Source organism: Triticum urartu, chromosome 1, assembly GCF_003073215.2.
Source record: "Triticum urartu cultivar G1812 chromosome 1, Tu2.1, whole genome shotgun sequence".
Lineage (NCBI taxonomy): Eukaryota > Viridiplantae > Streptophyta > Magnoliopsida > Poales > Poaceae > Triticum > Triticum urartu.
Genome location: NC_053022.1, coordinates 416,913,449 through 416,932,453, shown reverse-complemented (window position 1 = coordinate 416,932,453; position 19,005 = coordinate 416,913,449). Strand labels below are relative to the sequence as shown.

At 48.9% G+C, this 19,005-nt stretch overlaps 1 long non-coding RNA gene across 1 annotated transcript; it reads right to left on the bottom strand.

The window, feature by feature from the left end:
* Positions 1-826: 826 nt before the first annotated feature.
* Positions 827-2,632, bottom strand: LOC125515360. The gene is made up of 2 exons (XR_007286975.1): positions 2,330-2,632; positions 827-1,674 (listed from the first exon to the last, which is right to left on the bottom strand). It is a non-coding gene; the product is annotated as an uncharacterized LOC125515360 (long non-coding RNA).
* Between the last annotated feature and the right edge of the window lie 16,373 nt (positions 2,633-19,005).

The window sequence follows — 19,005 nt, the reverse complement described above, 5'->3', positions numbered from 1 at the left end:
ACTGGCCCATGAGTATACGGCCACGGGGGTCCTCGGCCCAATCTAATAGATCGGGAGACGACGTGGTGAGTACCCCCTAGTCCAGGACACCGTCAGTTGCCATCGATGACAGGCTAAGGAGAGTATGTAGGTTCGGTGGCAGAACATCATCGACCATCGGTGGGAACGAGCATTCGATGAGAGATGGGTGTGAATGGTGGTTTGGGCGGTGAGGGTGAGCTGGAGGAGTGGTAGCAATAAATGATGATCTCGTCTTGGCTCCTTGCTTCCCGAGGCGAGGCATACATGCATTTTTCCTCATTTCTTTCCGAGCCAAGGCATGCAAACATGCCCTTATGCACCGACTTCGCTCTGCATATGCGCTAGTTGTGTACGGGTCATGTCTGTCTTACCTAGGTAGCCGTAAAGGGCAACGTGTGGCATCTAGATGGGAATGCAGATGTAGCATACCAAGTCGGCCCCTCTCCGGCTTGTGATCATCTTGTCCAGTATTTAGAGAAGGTGTGTCGACTGCAGAACATCCACAAGGCTCCTCGTGGTCCCTCTTCTTTTCACCCTCACTGTCCTGTCAGCAAACCATGGACTTCTCTTCGTAATCTTTTGATACAAATGCTTTCTCAATAAGTGGTGACATGGGTAGTAGGGGCTTATGGGAGTGCTTCCCATCCCATGAAAATTCACTTCGTACGGATCAAGACAGAATAAAGAGGAAAGTAACCTGTCTGATGGTACTGAAATCCGCCAGTAGCCTTGATAAGGTGGAGAGCGCGACCGGATGTTCCAAATGGGATCACAAACAAGGATTTTACTCAGGTACGGGCGCTCATGGTCGAGGTAAAACCCTACTCTTGCTTTGCTTTGATTGATTGAGGAAAAAACACCTCGTATGAAGGGGTTACAATATGAGTGGATTATTGCTACCGAGGTGACAACAATGGGTCAGATGATCTAGAGCTACCCCCAACCTTGCCTTATATAGAAGGATCAGGTCTAGGGTTACATTTTTCCAATCGATCTAGAGCTTCGATCGGTTGAGGGGTTCTTGGCTTGCCGCTAAGACGAGGAACATCTGAAAGGCGGACTCCCTGCAGAACCGAGGGCTCTCGTTGCTATCATGTTGGGCCATAAGGCCTTCCCATTGACGGTCTTCCCAGCATCTATGGCAACCCAATGTAGTACACGGTCAGTAGCCCCTGAACTTGTCTGAATTTTCCTATGTTTCCTCTCGAACTGCTCCAAGGAAGAAATACTGGCGGGATCCTCCCAAATAAAATGAGTGGATTAGTCTGCCTTTTGGTTGTCCGGTTTCAGCCAGTCCGTGTTTCTCCTACTCTTTATAGTCGAGCTAGCGTTTAAAGCATTGTAGCCCGTCCCCCTATTTCTTTTAGCCCCACTGGAATACCGACCTCATGGTCACACGAACAACGGGACCCTCCGGGATTAATGCCAGCCTTTGCAGAACTGACGACGTTGGATTTTGGTCATCGGACCCAACAACATATCCAACCGGACCACGTTCACAACTGTCTGATTGTCGGGATGAAGGGGTCATGGCTATTCACCACTCACGTCCCATCATTATCCTCGTCAAAATAGGAGGGCAACCAACTATCCTCGATTCAGTGCCTTGCGGTGATAATGGTGCCTAGATTCATCGAAGAACGAACCAAGAACCTGAAACCGCACAGAAACATGCAAATAATGAAACCTATCATAGTGAGAACATGAAAAAAAACCTCATCCATCAAAGAAGAAGCCTTGGTGCCTTGCTCGCTTCCAGACAATTGGCCTCCGCTCGATCTACTACATGGTTAGAACAAGCATGCGAAAAAACAACTAGACGATCTAAAGGAAAAAACCAAAACAGATAAAAACATGCCATCCCCTGCAAAAAAAAGAATGGCATGCATTGCAACGGTAAGACAGTCTGAGGCATTTCCGTATGTTGCTTCACAAGACAGGGATTAAATCATATCCTACGAAATGAAACTGACGCGTCGTCAAGAGGCAAACCAATCCAGCTCGACATTTAGAATGGCAATACGGTCTCAGAGAAAGAAATAATTATTTCACTCACAATGCGATTCAAACAAAGAGGACTACGATAGAACATGAAATATACAAGAAAACTTGGGAAGCAAGCAAAAAGAGCAAGACCAGAGGGATAAACAAGCAACGAGGCGGCTCACCTCAAGCGGCAATATAAGCACCCAACAATGACAAGAAGAAGCTCGTAAGACTTGAGCCACACCCGCTGAGCCTTAGATACCAACAAGAACAAAGGCCACACCAAACGTTAAACAAGGCAAGGAAGGAGTTCAAAGAGAACCTCTAGCGAAGCGAAGCTATGGACGGGCGGTGTCATCGAACAGTAGGGAGGAGCTCAAAGAGAACCTCTAGCGGAGCAAAGCAATAAACGGGCGGCGTCATCGGACAACAGAGAGGCGCTCGAAGAGGACCTCTAGCGGAGCAAAGCGTGGGATGGACGGCATCAAACCGCAAGCAAAAGCAAAACAACAAGAAGAAAAGAAAAGGAGGGGGGGGGGGGGGGGGGTGGTGGTGGTCAAAGACAACGATGACAGATAGTCAACCAAACCGAAATAACCCACCATACAAGTTGGCCACATGGATACGGGCCTGCTAATGAGACGCATGAAGGATACAACAACCTTATACCGACCAAGCACAAAAGGGTGGAACAAGAACGGCCACACACGGCCACGAGCCGGATAGGCACGATCGAAGTCGAGCACAGAGAAGCACCCAAGCAACCATCAGACCAGCCACTATCGGGACCCACAAAGTAGACAACACCCTTATACTGACCGGCTAGAGAAGGACAGAGCGACCACAACTCCACCGTGCCACTAACTAAGAGCATCTCTAGCCGCGCCCCCAGAAAAACCTTCTCAAACGTTTTTTTCGCGTCGGCGCTGAAAAATCGGCCCAGTTACGTTTCCAGGAGCCCGATTTTCGTCGGTCTGGGCCGAATTTAGCGCCGGCGGATCCAGACCGAACCCGGCGCGCTGGGGGCGCTGGGGCGAGCGGTTTTGACGCGAAAGAGTCGCGGGCCCGCCGCGTCAGCGACACTGCGCGTCATCTTCCCCGAACGCCTCGGTTTCCCGCGGGGAATCAATGGCAAGTCTGCCGCCGGTCAGCCTTATCAGTGATTCCTCACGGGCGGCGCGTTCACGGGACGGCGCGCCGACGCCTCGCCTCCCTCGCACGCGTACACACAGGGCGGCACCGCTATATAAGCTGATGGCCTCCCTCGCCTCTGGCTACACCAGCCACACCCGCCCTAGCCCGCCCTCTACCTCTCCCGAGCGCCGCCGCCGAGCCCTGCCTCTCCCGAGCGCCGCCGCCGAGCCCTCCCTCTCCCTCCCTCCCTCCCTCTCCCGATGGTCGAGCGGTTCCCTGGCGATGAGGCCGCGGCCAACGGCTTCGGCCGCCGATCGCTCCGCGAACAGGAGTCTTGACTCCTGTTCCAGGCGAGCATCCCGGCGCCGCCGGACATGCGCGCTGGGCCGATGGGCTGGAAGCTCAGCAACGGGGGAGTGCCCATTCCCCCGTTGCCTGACGCCGTGGCCAAACCCGGGTACTTCGCCGAGGAGGTCGACGTCGTGCGCGCCTCTCTCACCGCCGCTCAACTCTCCCTCCCCGAGTACGCCGCCGACAACCATGCGGCTTGGGCGGCGTACTTCGAACGCCGTCAGCAGCAGCGGCTAGCGTCCACCAACGACGCGGCGGTCGTCGGCGGCATGAAGAACAGCGAGGGGCGCCGCCTATGATGGGGCGTCCCCGGCCGGACACTCGAGGGCGTGCTGACGCACCTCGAGGGCGGCAACAACCCGCTGTTGGCGTACCCCCCTCCCGGCGAGGGCGGCCGCCACGGCCGCGGCTCATCGCTGACGCGACGAGCAATGGTTGCCCAGGAGGTTCGGCGCCTCCTCTTCTTCCTCCTCATCACGCTCTTCTTCGCACTCCTCCGGCTCTCCGGCATTGCTCGGCGTCAAGGCCGAGCCCGTGGCGGAGACGCCGCTCGGACGTCGCACTCGCAGCGCCGGCATCGTCATCAACGAGGGCGGCCGGCGCGCCTCCTCGTCGACTCCTCCTTCGCGCTTCGTCAAGCCCAAGATGGAGCCGGGGCTCGCGCCGGTGAAGACGGAGCCGAGCCTCCTCCCCACGGTGAAGACGGAGCACGGCGGCGACGTCGAGCTCGACGACGACGCGGCCCCGGAATGGGCGTGCGCGGACTCCCTGAAGATGGCGAGGGAGCGCCAGTGCGCCGCCTTGCAGCGCTTCGCGCAGCGCCGCGTCGTCATCGAGGACAGCGACGACGACGACGCGCCGCCGCCACCAGCCCGCGTTGGCGACGCCGGTCAGGGGTCCATCAGGGACGGCCGCGTCAAGGAGGAAAAGCCCGACGACGGCGGCGAGGATGGCAACTACTCGGCGTTCAGTCAGTTTCTTTTTTAGATTAGTTATCTATTTTGCTATGTAATGAAAATTCGCGAACATGTTTAATATATGCTCAAGTTTGCCGAAATTTAGTCGTGTTTAGCCGAACTTCGCCGAACTTTGCCGAAATTTGCTATATTTTTTTTAATTGCACCTGGGGCGGCCCTGGGGCCGACGGCTGGGGACCAACTTATCCCCATATCCATTTTTTACGCCGGCTCACCCCCAAACGGCAATTTTAGGCGCCCCCTGAAAGACCAACGGCTGAAAATGCTCTAAATGGGCAGGAAAGAGGCAAACCGACCTCGGGCCACCCTAGCCGCTCAGCAAGGCACTAGCTCCATATCCGGTCCATCACCAGCCGGCTTTTGCACGGAATAGCCGAGTGGGGTCTAGGCAAGATGGTGCCCACCACAATGCAGACGACAACCTTTTACCGACCGGCCAGAGAAGGACGGGCTGACCACAACTCTACCCGACCACGAAACGGATAGGCAGGAAAAAGGCAAACCTACTTCAGGTAAACAATCGGGCACGTCCGAAAGGAGAACCCACCTTAGCCGCCTGTCAAGACACCGACATCATATTCGGTCCATCAGCGACCGGCCTTTGGGCGGGATAGCCGTACAGGGTCCAGGAAGGACGCACACGGCGGCACATGCAAGGCGAGGGGAACGGACAGCAGGCCGGGTGCAACCAACGCTCACACACCGTGCCGGGCACGCGCATGTACCTGTCTCGCCCGAGCGAAACAGCCTAGCAGGGGGCGAACGATGCCTAGCTTGAATATTTTCTAATAAATTTTAAATTTATGCGACCAAGGATCTGCGTCAGACTAGTTCATACTCATCAATTATAAATTCATGGCTAGATTTCTATCGAAGTTTTGAAATTTGTTTCAAGCAGTCAGAAATGTTTTACAGTTCCATAAATATTCAAGCTAGGCATATCACGTAGCTTGGTCTAGATCTCTAGTTTGTTTGAAGTGATTTCCAGAATACATCGAGGTTTAAATTATGAGCTTATGAGTAAAGTAATGGCTAAATGTCACGCATATTTACAAATTCTTATCATTCTATTGTCAAAATGAATGGGTGAAATCCATATCATTCTATTGTCAACATGGATGGCGGGGCAACACAAGGGCGGAGGGGGAAGCATGAAGCATTATTTTTCGGAAATGTTAACGCCCACATGTGTGGGCGTTCACCATCCCAACCACACGCAAGCATCTCCGTTGGCAACTGTTTGCACGAATCTTGGAACAAACCGGCCGGTTTTCTGCGCCACGTAGGACGAGGCGCGTGTGCGGTGTGCGAGACAGTTCGCCCGCACGTTGGTTACCATCCCGCGGTCAGCGGTTGCCACTCGGAGGAATGTGGTGGAACTGCAATGCGCCCGCACGCCACGCTCCGATCGCGGTTGACATCAAACACGTCGCACACCTCTGCCCTCTCTCCGTCACGGTTCCATTTACTCACCCGCACCGCAGTTACTGGCACAACCCACTCGCATTTCAAACCATTGGAGGAGAAGGCGAGGGGAGAAGGCGATGGCGGAGGCGGAAGAATCGACGGTGTTCGCGGCCGTCGGTGGGGCTCGCCGGAATGGAGCGGCTTCGCCGGAGCGCCTGCGGGTTGAAGGTAATGCACGCTACAACTCTCGCAATCCCTTCCTGCATTTTCCCCCTTCCCTCCCTGTTCGATTCCTCGATCGAGATGAAGGAAATATGCCCTAGAGGCAATAATAAAGTTATTATTTATTTCCTTATATCATGATAAATGTTTATTATTCATGCTAGAATTGTATTAACCGGAAACATAATATTTGTGTGAATACATAGACAAACAAAGTGTCACTAGTATGCCTCTACTTGACTAGCTCGTTAATCGAAGATGGTTATGTTTCCTAACCATAAACAAAAGAGTTGTTATTTGATTAACGGGATCACATCATTAGGAGAATGATGTGATTGACATGACCCATTCCATTAGCTTAGCACCCGATCGTTTAGTATGTTGCTATTGCTTTCTTCATGACTTATACATGTTCCTATGACTATGAGATTATGCAACTCCCATTTGCCGGAGGAACACTTTGTGTGCTACCAAACGTCACAACGTAACTGGGTGATTATAAAGGAGCATTACAAGTGTCTCCAAAGGTACATGTTGGGTTGGCATATTTCGAGATTAGGATTTGTCACTCCGATTGTCGGAGAGGTATCTCTGGGCCCTCTCGGTAATGCACATCACATAAGCCTTGCAAGCATTGCAAATAATGAGTTAGTTGTGAGATGATGTATTACGGAACGAGTAAAGAGACTTGCCGGTAACGAGATTGAACTAGGTATTGGATACCGACGATCGAATCTCGGGCAAGTAAAATACCGATGACAAAGGGAACAACGTATGTTGTTATGCGGTCTGACCGATAAAGATCTTCGTAGAATATGTAGGAGCCAATATGGGCATCCAGGTCCCGCTATTGGTTATTGACCAGAGATTTGTCTCAGTCATGTCTGCATTGTTCTCGAACCGTAGGGTCCGCACGCTTAAAGTTACGATGACAGTTGTTATGAGTTTTATGCATGTTGATGTACCGAAGTTAGTTCGGAGTCCCGGATGTGATCACGGACATGACGAGGAGTCTCGAAATGGTCGAGACGTAAAGATTGATATATTGGATGACTATATTCGGACACCGGAAGTGTTCCAGATGAATTTTAGATAAAACCAGAGCACCGGGGGGTTACCGGAACCCCCCAGGGGGTTAATGGGCCTTATGGGCCTAATGTGGAGAAGAGGAAGGGGCTGCCAGGGCAGGCCGCGCGCCCCCTCTCCCCCTAGTCCGAATTGGACAAGGAGGGAGGGGCGGCGCCCCCCTTTCCTTCTCTCCCCCTCTCTCCTACTTGGACAAGGAAAAGGGGGAGGAGTCCTACTCCCGGTAGGAGTAGGACTCCTCCTGCGCCCACCTCCTGGCCGGCCGCACCCCTCCCCTTGGCTCCTTTATATACGGAGGCAAGGGGGCACCCTGGGACACACAAGTTGATCCTCGTGATCGTTCCTTAGCCGTGTGCGGTGCCCCCTGCCACCATATTCCACCTCGATCATATCGTTGTAGTGCGTAGGCGAAGCCCTGCGTCGGTGGAACATCATCATCGTCACCACGCCGTCGTGCTGACGGAACTCATCCCCGAAGCTTTGCTGGATCGGAGCCCGGGGAGCGTCATCTAGCTGTACGTGTGCTAAGAACTCGGAGGTGCCGGAGTAACGGTGCTTGGATCGGTCGGATCGGGAAGAAGACGTACGACTACTTCCTCTACGTTGTGTCAACGCTTTCATTGCGATCTACAAGGGTACGTAGATCATACTCTCCCCTCTCGTTGCTATGCATCACTATGATCTTGCGTGTGCATAGGAAATTTTTTGAAATTACTGCGTTCCCTACACGAGGTTCGTAGAGATTCAGGCGATTCGGCGATGCGTCGGCGTTCCCGCCGGCGCCGAAGTCGTCTGCTAGCCGTTTTTGGTGGCACTGGGCAGTTTCGTCGCGGCCGCGGCGGCGGCATCGTTGGTGTGGTTATGCTTGTTCGGAGGCACGCACTAGTATTGCCTATGGATTGGGCAGGTGTCTCCCGGTTTGTTTGATGCGCATTGGTTCGAATTTGTGTTTGCAGTCAGTTCGTGGGAGAATTTTGAGGGTGAATTTGAAGTCGCGGTAGTTGCCATTGAACCCTAGATCTAGTTAGTTGGGTTTTGAAACTATAGTATGAGGCGAACTTGATAGTTTCATTAACTATCATGATTGTGTGGCAACTAACTCCCTGAACAAATGTGATAGTTGCCACAAATGTGTTTCCCCTTTATGGCAACAAATTACTGAAATGACTGTGCTAGTTGCCACATATAAGCTTTTGCATGGGGCAACTATTTTTATTGAATGACTGTGATAGTTGCCACACACACGCTCTTCCATGTGGCAACTAAATTTGCTGAATTACTATGATAGTAGCCACCAACATGCTTTTTATTGTGGCATCTAATTTTTCTGAATGATTTGTGATAGTTACCACACTGTGATAGTTGCCAAAATCAGTAGTCAATGCAGTTTCAGGAGCCAACTGCACTGGACGGCAACTAATGTGCACATCAAGTGTGCCTGTTGCCACTTGGATAGTATATTCATGTGGCGAATAGAATGTGAACACACTGTCTGTTGCCATTCTGCAGATAAGACAGTGTGGCAAATTGGCTGCATAATGTGGCAACCAAATTTGCATATCAATTCTGTCAGATGCTATACATATGCTTTGCATGTGGCAAGTTTTTGGCTGACCACCATGACAATTTGGTCTGTTCCTATCTCAACAGAATGGCTCGTGGCGATCATCAAAATAATGATGATGATTTCATGGATCCACCACAGCGTAATCGGGCAACTGGACGGAGAAAAGAGGGTGATGAGGTAAATGTTCACACATCCCCCTTCCTCCTGATTTATGTTACTGGTTGACACCTCGAGCTTGCAGTCATCTGACACGAACTAAAATTTCATGACATTGCAAAACATGGCAACAACCGATCACTGTTTGCAAAAACATGGCAACAACTGATCACTTTTTGTCTGTTTTTTGCAGAAGAAGAAACGTATTCGCAATAGAGCCTCCCAAGAACGACTGACTGCGTTGACTGACAAATTCACCGACGATCAGAAGGGGGCTGCTGCTGAGATGGGTATGCAGTCTATGATGGATGTCCGGTGCACGAACCTTGTCAACCCTGTATGCGACTGGCTTGGTGAGATCTACGACCCCGCCTCCAGGGAATTCGTGATTCCGGGACGTGGAAGACTACCGTTGAACGAGGAATCCATGTTCTGCACTTTGGGTGTACCTCGTGGACATATGAAAGTCCCGTACGAGGTCAACAATGAGATCGAGAAAGCGTTGTTCCCCCGTTTGTTTCCTGGGTCTGAATCCATGTCGAACACGTCCGCAGTGGTAGATTCGTTGTAGGCCATGACGACGCATGGAGATGTTTTCAAGATGAAGCTACTCATGTACCTCATCTCAGCTGTTTTCGCTCCGACCACCTCTCTTCGCCCAAGCAACAAATGCTTCCCCATCCTGGTGAATGATCCATCTTTACTACTTTATTTTCCTTTGATCTTTTTGGCTCCGATGTCATGTGTAAAGCTAGTGACTGCCAGCGTTTTCCGATGTTTTTTTACATTTGATTTCTGATGCGGCAACCTTTTTTTGTCCTAAAATTTTGTGTGGTGCAGGCGGATCTGGGAAATGTGAAGAACATGAATTGGTGTAAGTTTATTGCCGACTTCCTGCACGATGCATTCTCAAGCAAGATGTACCAAAAGGGTTGTCGACTGCATTTAATGGTATTTTTTACCAGTTCTTTCTGTGAACACTGTTTTTTAACACACTTTTATTCATGCATGGCAACCTGATCATAACAAGATGGCAACCCGATCATATCAAGATGGCAGCTGCCATAATGACAATATGGCAACTGGCATAATGACAATATGGCAACTCCCATCATATTAGTATGGCAACTGTCATCATACTATGATGGCAACTGCCATCATAACAACATGGAAACTGCTATCACACTATGATGGCAATTAGCACATGGAGATGGCATCTTCTTCTTTTTCTTCTATTCTTTTCATGCACCTCAACTTGATTATCATGGGAACATATATTATCCTGTTTTCGTCCACACAGTACCCATGATGGCAACTGATATTTATTTCTTTTTAAAATTGTTTTGCATCAGCTCATGTACGTCGACTGTCTTGACCTGTCCACCGTGGATTTCACTGGGACAGGAGGCCCGCCGCCTGCGCACAAGTTTGCTGTTTCTGCGTGGACTATCAACGCTGTCAAGGCTGTGCTTGCCGCAGACAAGGCTACTGACACCACATACGGAAAACTGCAGGTTAGTTCTAGTTTCTTTGCCCACACGGCATGCCTACAAATTGGCATGAGGCAACCATCTGTGGGTCATAAGAGCTGACTACCTTTGTTATCCATGGCTGTCTGAGTACTGTATCCATGTCTCATTCCACATGGCAACCCTTTTCATTCGTGCTTAAACTTACATTCTCTCTCTTACGTCCTAGCTTTTTTTTTCTTTTTTTGTTCTTTCCAGCTGATGGCCAAGCATGCTATAGACTACAGCGTGTTTGGGGGGCCTCAAAACTTTGGAAAGTGGATGGATGTGTACTCAGCTCCGTCTTGCCCTGCCGAGGTAATCAAAAAATCTACATCTATGGTTTGCCGTGGAGTATTTTTTGATGTCGTGCAAGTGATTGCAATACGGTGGTCATTGATGCTTCTTTGTTTCATGCACAGGCAAGGGCACCTGTTGAGCATCTAATAGGGCAGTTTGCATCTGGAATGACCGACTTGCTCGGGAAGTTGGTTGAGGGGTGGACGTCCCTCAGTGGCTCTGACAGCGACGCAGTTGCGAGGCAGTTCACTTCGTTTGTCGCAGAACGTACACACCGGCCAACCGGTTGCCGTGGCTGGTATGACTACAACAGTTCCCAAGAGCCTACTGACACACAAGATGAACTAGGTGGAGATGCTGGTCTCAGCAAGGATTACGACGATGTCATGGAGAATGTGCAAGAGAACACCGATGATGATGATCATGCTGAAGTTCACGCAGGTGGTAACAAGGGCAAGGATGCAACAGATGTCCCCCAACCGGAGAAAGTGAAACAACACACGGTTGCGAGAGGCGAGGGGGTTTTGCCATCAAAGAGGGGGAGGGCTCCAGAGTGTGTTGGGCAGGGTTCTGCTGGCAAGAGGTCTAGGACCGACCCCGTAGCTGCCAGGAAGAGGTTCGACTTTTATTTTAGTTTTTTGCTTTGTCTATTTTCTTCGAACAGACTCATCCTTTTTTTGCACTTGTTTTTGTCAAGCACGACAACGAGTTTGTTGTCTGACAATTGCCATCTTTTTTTCCTCCATCTCATACGTGCAGCGAGCCGACAGCTGGTGGACGAGCAGTAACGAAGAAACAGGCGCCAACGCCAACCCGTGTTTCTGCTCGATTGAACAAAGGCGCCCCCATTGCCGGTGACACCCCTTCCACCAGGTCATCTCCTCGCACGACGACAACCAACACCGGGGATCCTATCGTGTTGCCAGACATGAGGAAGGCAGTCAGGAAGTAGGTTTTTTCATCCGCTTTTCATTGACATAGCGCTATACTTTCTTGATTTTCCAATGCATCCGTATTAGCTTGTCACATTGTCTTCTGTCATCGCCCCCACGTGGCAACTGTTGTTCTCCAAATGATTTTTTCCTTCCTTTTTAAGTGTATGGCAACTCCTATTGTTTTTACATGGCAACTGGAATCTAGGCCAAATGGTATCTTTATGTACCTAATGGCAACTACCATCTTTACGTTGGCTTGTGAGCTCATCCCACACCTAGGTTTGAAATTGCATTCATGGCAGATCAGACATTTTTATCATTCTTCAATTTGGCTAACATGGCAACTGCTACTGGATGGCAACTGCTAATTATGACACATGGCAACTCACGTTCCCCGTACATGGCAACTGCCAGCTTTTCCACTTGTTTCTCATTTTTTTTAAGATTTCTACCAAGGAAAACATATTTTTGTTCACTTTTTAATACCTTTTTCGTGTGCTTTTTTTTTGCAAGGTGAAGAAGACTACTATGCGCGGGGCCAAGCATATCAGTAAGGACCCGCTCGAACGCCTGCATTCAAAGTTGTCAACAGGGGGCAACTCAGATGTACATGAGGCACCAGGCAACAATACTGCTGCTGCACCATTGACCGCTCCCACCAACTCTGATGCAAGTGGCCGACCATCTCCGGCGGCTGCAGATGTGTAGGCTAGAACAACAGGCATCCGTACATCGGGGAGTGACGAGTCAGTATCTGCTAGGACAGCTGAAATATTGCCAACTCTTCTGGCAATGAAGGATGCTGCTGTGAGCCATGCCACCCCATCAGCAAGTGTTGAAGTGGACGCTCCCGAGACGAACCTAAGAAAGGAAGATTCCCGCTCATCTGACACTGATTCCAAGCGCGTGCGTGGTGGCACTCCTGTGTCCACGACAGAAGTGGCTGAGGCGGCAGTTCACAAGGATATGCCATCTACAGGTGAGAGTCCTGGCACAACAGCTCCATCTCCTGTCGGTGCAGATACTGCTAAGGCGACTGTTTCGCGTGCTGGTCTTCCACCTAGGCGTCGTAGCCCCCGCAAGCAACCAACAGACATACCCAACGCACCGGCTATAGCTAGGAGCAGGAGAGACGAGTCTGGTTATGTTGCTGCGTCCACACTGTTCCCGCCACCTGCCAAAAGCAATGTGATGGAGAAACCGGAAGACTGGAGCACAACTGATGCAAGTGTCAAGCCGGGCACGAGTGACGCAGGTGAAAAACCGGAGCAGACTGCGCCTTTACCCGCAGTGGAAATCCCCAGCATAAATCTGCGCACTTCCAGGCTCCCAGTCAATGTCGGTGTCCCCTACAGCCCAAACAAGAAGATTGTCATGAAAGCTGTGGCTGATACCGCTGACAACATGCCCCGCCCTGCAAATAAGGCCGATCATTCTGTAGCGGCCGATTCAGATATGTTTGTCGATGTTTCACCCTTGGATTCTGCCCCGCAAGTCGTTCGTGGTCCGGCCAGTAGGAATGAGAGGCACCCAATGGCCTTTACCCCACCGAGCTTCAGCCTTGGCATCAGTCAAGATCAACTGGTGGTGCAAGATCCTATGCCAGTTGCCGTTGCTTTCCCAGGAGGCATGCCCGCAATGATGGCGCAGCCAATGGTCGAGAGCAGGAAGGCTGTCAAGTTCGCAGAGCCGATTGTGCAAGGTACACTTGTCATGTCCTTATGATTTTTCTTGTATACATATTTGTAGTTTGACTTTTGTCTCAATCATATTTTTTGGGGGTTCTCACTTGTGATGGCAACTGACATGTGATGACATGGCAACTGGATTTGATGTACCATGTCACCTACATTTTTTTTGCTGCCATGCTGCATTTTGACATTTGGGCAACCACGTGGCAACTGAAGTTGATTCAACATGGCAACTGTAGTTGCTGTCACATGGCAAATACAGTGCATTACACATGGCAACTGGATTTTCCACGCCATGTCGCCTGCATTTTTTGTTTCCATGCTGCATTTTTTCATACGGCAATCACATGGAAAATGGAGTTGACACAACATGGCAAATGTAGTTGCTGTGACATGGCAACTACAGTCCAACTAGATGGCAACTACAGTGCAACTACATGGCAATTGTAGTTGCTACGACATGGCCACTTTAGTTGGACAACACATGGCAACTGCCCCACTTTTTCTACCTACATCTCACATCATGCACCCTATCTTCTCACAATCCATCTGTTTTTGATTTTCTAGGTATCCTAACCCACTTTTTTTATCATTGCAGCCACCCCTGAGGAGATTTCACCGTCACTTGACGAAGCTTACCGCATGATTGAGGAGGCAGCATTGCAGAGGAGGTCCTCACGAGGGCAAGGGCAATCAAGTTCCAACGCGCCTGCAGATACGATATCTGAGGATACCATTAGGAGTGCCACTCCTGGTTCTGTGAGGCAGTAGAGGGTAGTTCACCCACCTCCTGTGGAAGACTACGAGCCCGAATTCAGGGCCACTAAGGAACAGACCCAGCTGTACGATATTGTCAAGAGGTTTGGAAATGCGAGGGCCAGCAGCAAGCACATGAAGGAGCTGAAAGCGTAAATGACCACACCCCATAATCTCTCATTTTGCTTTGCTCCTTTCTTACCATTCATCTTCTTCGTACTTTCATGTATTTTTACTTAGTAGGCATGATTATTCCATGTCATATCGTTTTCATACAGCTTATGTTTGGACAGAACCAAAGTCATTCAGTGCGGAGGGACGTACGTCGAGCTGGGTGATCTTGCCGAGTCCGTGAGGCCAAACGGTAAAATGTCGACGAATGTAGTTGCATGCGGGATCGACTACATCAACAATCACACCGATGTGTGTGCCGACAGGATAATCATGCATTACAGTGTGACCTGCGAAATATGGGATGGTGACTTCCACCACAAAATCCTGAGGAAGAATTTTGCTCAACACGGTGAATTCGAGCTCACACTGAAGAAATATGTGAGTACTCCTTCCCTGTCTGCAATGTTTTTTCACATGGTGTGGTTTTTTGCCACCATCTGCACTTTGTGTTTATGTGGCAGATGTTTTCATGTGGCAACAGCTGCCATGCACACTGACTTCTTGTTTTTTGCATCCCGTGCAAACTATGTGGCAACTTGATAGTAAAATACACGGCACATTTTGTTCATACATGGACGGCAACTTTCTTTCAACTACCCCCACCCATAACCAAACATTCTACGTGATTCTAATTTTTTTGTCCCTCTGCTGTTCTTTATGTGAACTCTGCTTCTCATTTCTTCACTTTTAAATGCAGGTCATGTTCCCCATGTTCCAGGAGCTTGCACCACATGACCCACACGACAAGTGTGGTCACCACTATGCGATCTGTCTTGACCTGAAGAACCAAAGTTTTGAGGTGCTTGATTCAATCCGTTCGGAAGCTGATGCAGACCCTACTACGCATGCCTAATTCTTCATTAACAACCTCAAAGAGACATGGAACCGTCACTACGAACATTGAAAGGTCCAGATCAGGCATTTCCCGACTGAGTATGTGGCGACTGCGAAGCAAGGGAACACGTAATTTCTTCCTTCCTTCATGTGCCATTTACATCAATCCAACCCCTCTTTTGTTGTCACATCTGAATTGAAGTCTATATTTGTTACGACTGTCCTTTTTGCGTGTTCACCTGACTCTTTTCCTCGTGCAGGATGGACTGTGGCTTTCAAGCGCTGGAATACTTTGCAAAGTGGGAAGGCAGAATTGTCCCCCCTATCACAGCTGCAACGGTCGTTGAGCTCCGGAAAATCTACACATGGAACTGGTTGACGAATGAAGATTTCAACAAGCGGTCCGTAGCACACGAGTTCGTGGAGGAAGCTGTCAAGAAAGTCATCAAGAAGTACAAGTGATCACATGGTGTTACACACCGGACGCATACCTTACATTCTGTTGCCGAGGAATGTAAGGTACTATCTCTTTGTTTCTCGTTGAAAACTATGTTTGTGTGCTATGTTATGACTGCAACCCCGCGTAGCCTAACTATGTAGTGGTGGTGTGTGAGCGACATTTGAATAGTTTCTGTAATATATGTGTGGACATGAACCTATTTTAGGCGTTACAGCAGATATGTTTTTATGTTTGTCATTATTACAATGGTTTCATCATTTCTAGCACCGGTTTGCTGTTTCGAATGCGTCTATGATGTTTTAAAAAAGATGGCAAATGTAGTTCATCAGACATGGGTAGTGAAAGTCATCGTCGTTTTTCATTTTGGCTGTTTTGCTTCTTCTTTTTCATCGCTAACTGCACCGGCTAGCATGGGTAGGTTGATCATGTAGCCACAACCTTTGCTGCGGTTTATGCACGTTACGATTTTTCCAACTTGTTTCCATACATTTGCACACAACACACTATGTGTCTCTAAACCGCGTTGTATTGTCATGGAAATATATGCCATGCAGAGTCATTACAAATATCATGGTATATTTCCAGTACAGCTAACATGGAAGATACAGTACAACCAACATGGCAGATCCAGCATAATTAACATGGCAGATACAGAACAACTAACATGGCAGATCCAGTACAACTAAAATGGCAGATCCAGTACAACTAGCATGGCATATTTACTATAAAATAGCATGTCATATTTAGTATAAAATAGCATGTCATATTTAGTATAAAATAGCATGTCATATTTAGTATAAAATAGCATGGCATATTTAGTATAAAATAGCATGGCAGACCAACTACACATAACATGTCAGATTAACTACACATAACATGGCAGATTAAGTACCCATAACATGGCAACTGCATTTATCCATTCAATGAATTTTCCTTCCACTTCTGATGCCCCTCAAGAGTCATTCTCCCAATTTTTTTTAAAAAATTTTCTCATCATATAGGGTACAAAACAAACTGTCCACAAGGACCATGTCACATCGCCCCAATTTTTGCTCATGGATTGCCCGCCCCTTTCTTCGTTTTCTTGTGTTTTGCTTGGATCTCCAATCCCGACTTGTACCTTATCTCTCTTGGACGACCCTTTGTGATAGAACGGGGTGGGTTCCTGACCTGGGTCTGTGTGCTTGCTGTTCCAGATCCTATCTTCGAGTTTTCAGATGATGGCCCCGTGGATGAAGGCACACTTGATGTGCGGGGGAACCGGTGTAAGGCTTCCTCAACTTTCCTCTTCTTGATCTCATCAAGCTCTCTTTTCAGTGCCTTCCTGTGTTTTTCTGCGACTCTCGCTGTCTCATCACTCTTGCACGCTTCATCAATTAGCTCAGCATAGTTCTTTGTCAGCACAACGTGCCTCACGGCTTCCATGGTTGACTCAGGTCTCTCGTCATGCACAGCCAGAACTGCATGTGTTGTCTGCGGCTCCAACGCGTCGTCAGCGTCCCAAGTCCATCGCCGCCTTATGAAATGGTGGGGCATCCGTGTCACAGCGTTCATGTCCATTACTTTTAGTATGTGACAGCACACAATGTCGTCCCGTTCGAACTTGTAGCATTGGCAGTAGTACTCGCCTTCGCCTATCGAGGCTTTGACGAAGTAGTTCCTTCCTTTGTCCGGATCTTCAGGTTCTGAACCTGACATGCCCAAAATAGAACACACCTTGAACGTATGTTCGTCCACTTGGAAAGCCATGAACATGCTGGCACGCTTTATTTCTTCCTGGAATCTGCAAGTTTTGTGTGTTTTCTGTTAAACTATCGTGCGCACTTTTCTTGTACCACCTTATGTTGTCATGGAAATAGAAATACATTTTGTTTGAAGATGGCAAACATAGTTCATTGAACATGGCAAATATAGTACGTTGAACATGACAAATGCAGTACACTAGACATGGCAAATGCAGTACACTAGACATGGCAACTATAGTACATTTTCAACTGGACATCGTCATTTTTCCACACCAACATTCCCCAATGGAAGCACATTGCATAAAACATGGCAACTGCCCTTTTATTTAAACATGGCATCTACAGTTGAGTAAACATGTCAATTGCATTTCAACAAACATGGCAGATGCATTTTATTAAACATGGCAACTGCATTTCTGCATATGTGTCGCCAATATAACATTTTTTCCAGTTGACATTGGCATTTGCATGCCAACATGCCCCAATGGAAGCACAGTGCATTAAATATGGCAACTGAACTTCATTCAACAAGGAAAATGCACCCGAGCAAGCATGGCAAAACAGAATTTTCATTGAACATGGCATCATGCAGCTGAGTAAGCATGGCAAACAGTATTTCATTAAACATGGCAACTGCATTGCACTCTATAAGGCACCTACTGATTTGGTGCTTTTTCTGCAAATAAGACTGTAACGCAACTGACTTACTTGTTAAAGATCTTGTTGGTGTATATCTTGCTCATTTGCCTCTCTATCGGTAAATACGTTAGCAATTTTGGTTGCTTTAGTGCTGTGGTCGCTTCTTGCTGTAGCTCAGATCCCAGAATTTTTTGTTGCAAAGCTGTGTACTGCTTGGCAAACTATAGCAATGAGTTGCCAGGGCTGACGTACCGCTTCAAAACAGCATTGAACCCCTCGCTGCGCTGCGTAGTCTGCAGAAAGGGGAAGAAGCACTACATGAAGTAGGCCGGCACCCAGTACATTCGCTTCTCCCACAGGCTAACAAGAGTCTCGTTGTCTTGGACTTTATGTGTTTCAGTCATGGCCATCCAGCTCCTTTCAAACTCCTCCACCGTCAAGCTGTGGTCCACGCACAGCTCGAATGCCTTGTGCAGCTCTGGATGGTCAGCAAAGAACGGTCCTAACGTCTCCTCAGCCTTCTTTATAATGTGCCACCTGCAGTGCCTGTGCACTGCCAACGGAAAGACCTCCTCTATGCCTGCACGCATGCTGAAATCTTGGTCTGTTATTATGTTCATCGGAGCAAGTCCATCCATGCACTTCAAGAAGGTCTTGAACAGCCAAACGTACCCATCCGTGTCTTTGTTCCGGACGAGCCGGAGCCGAACTGCAACGACTAATTGTGGTTATTTATTCCTATGAACGGAGCGCATGGCATCTTGTACATATTGGTGAGGTACGTCGCGTCGAATAAAATGCAATCTTGGAAATGTTTGTAGAGTCTCCTTGTAGCACCATCCACCCAATACATGTTCCTGACACGGTCCTCATCGTCCAACCTTATCCTGTAGAAGAAATCTGGATCTTCCTTTGTTTTTTCATCAAAGTAGGCCATTGTGGCCTCTATGTCTGCCAACTTGCTCTCTCTACGGTACTTGGCCTATAGGTTTGTGACGTCAGCTGGTATGTACGACATGCTACTCAGAGTCCCCTTTTTGCCGTGGATGAGAGATA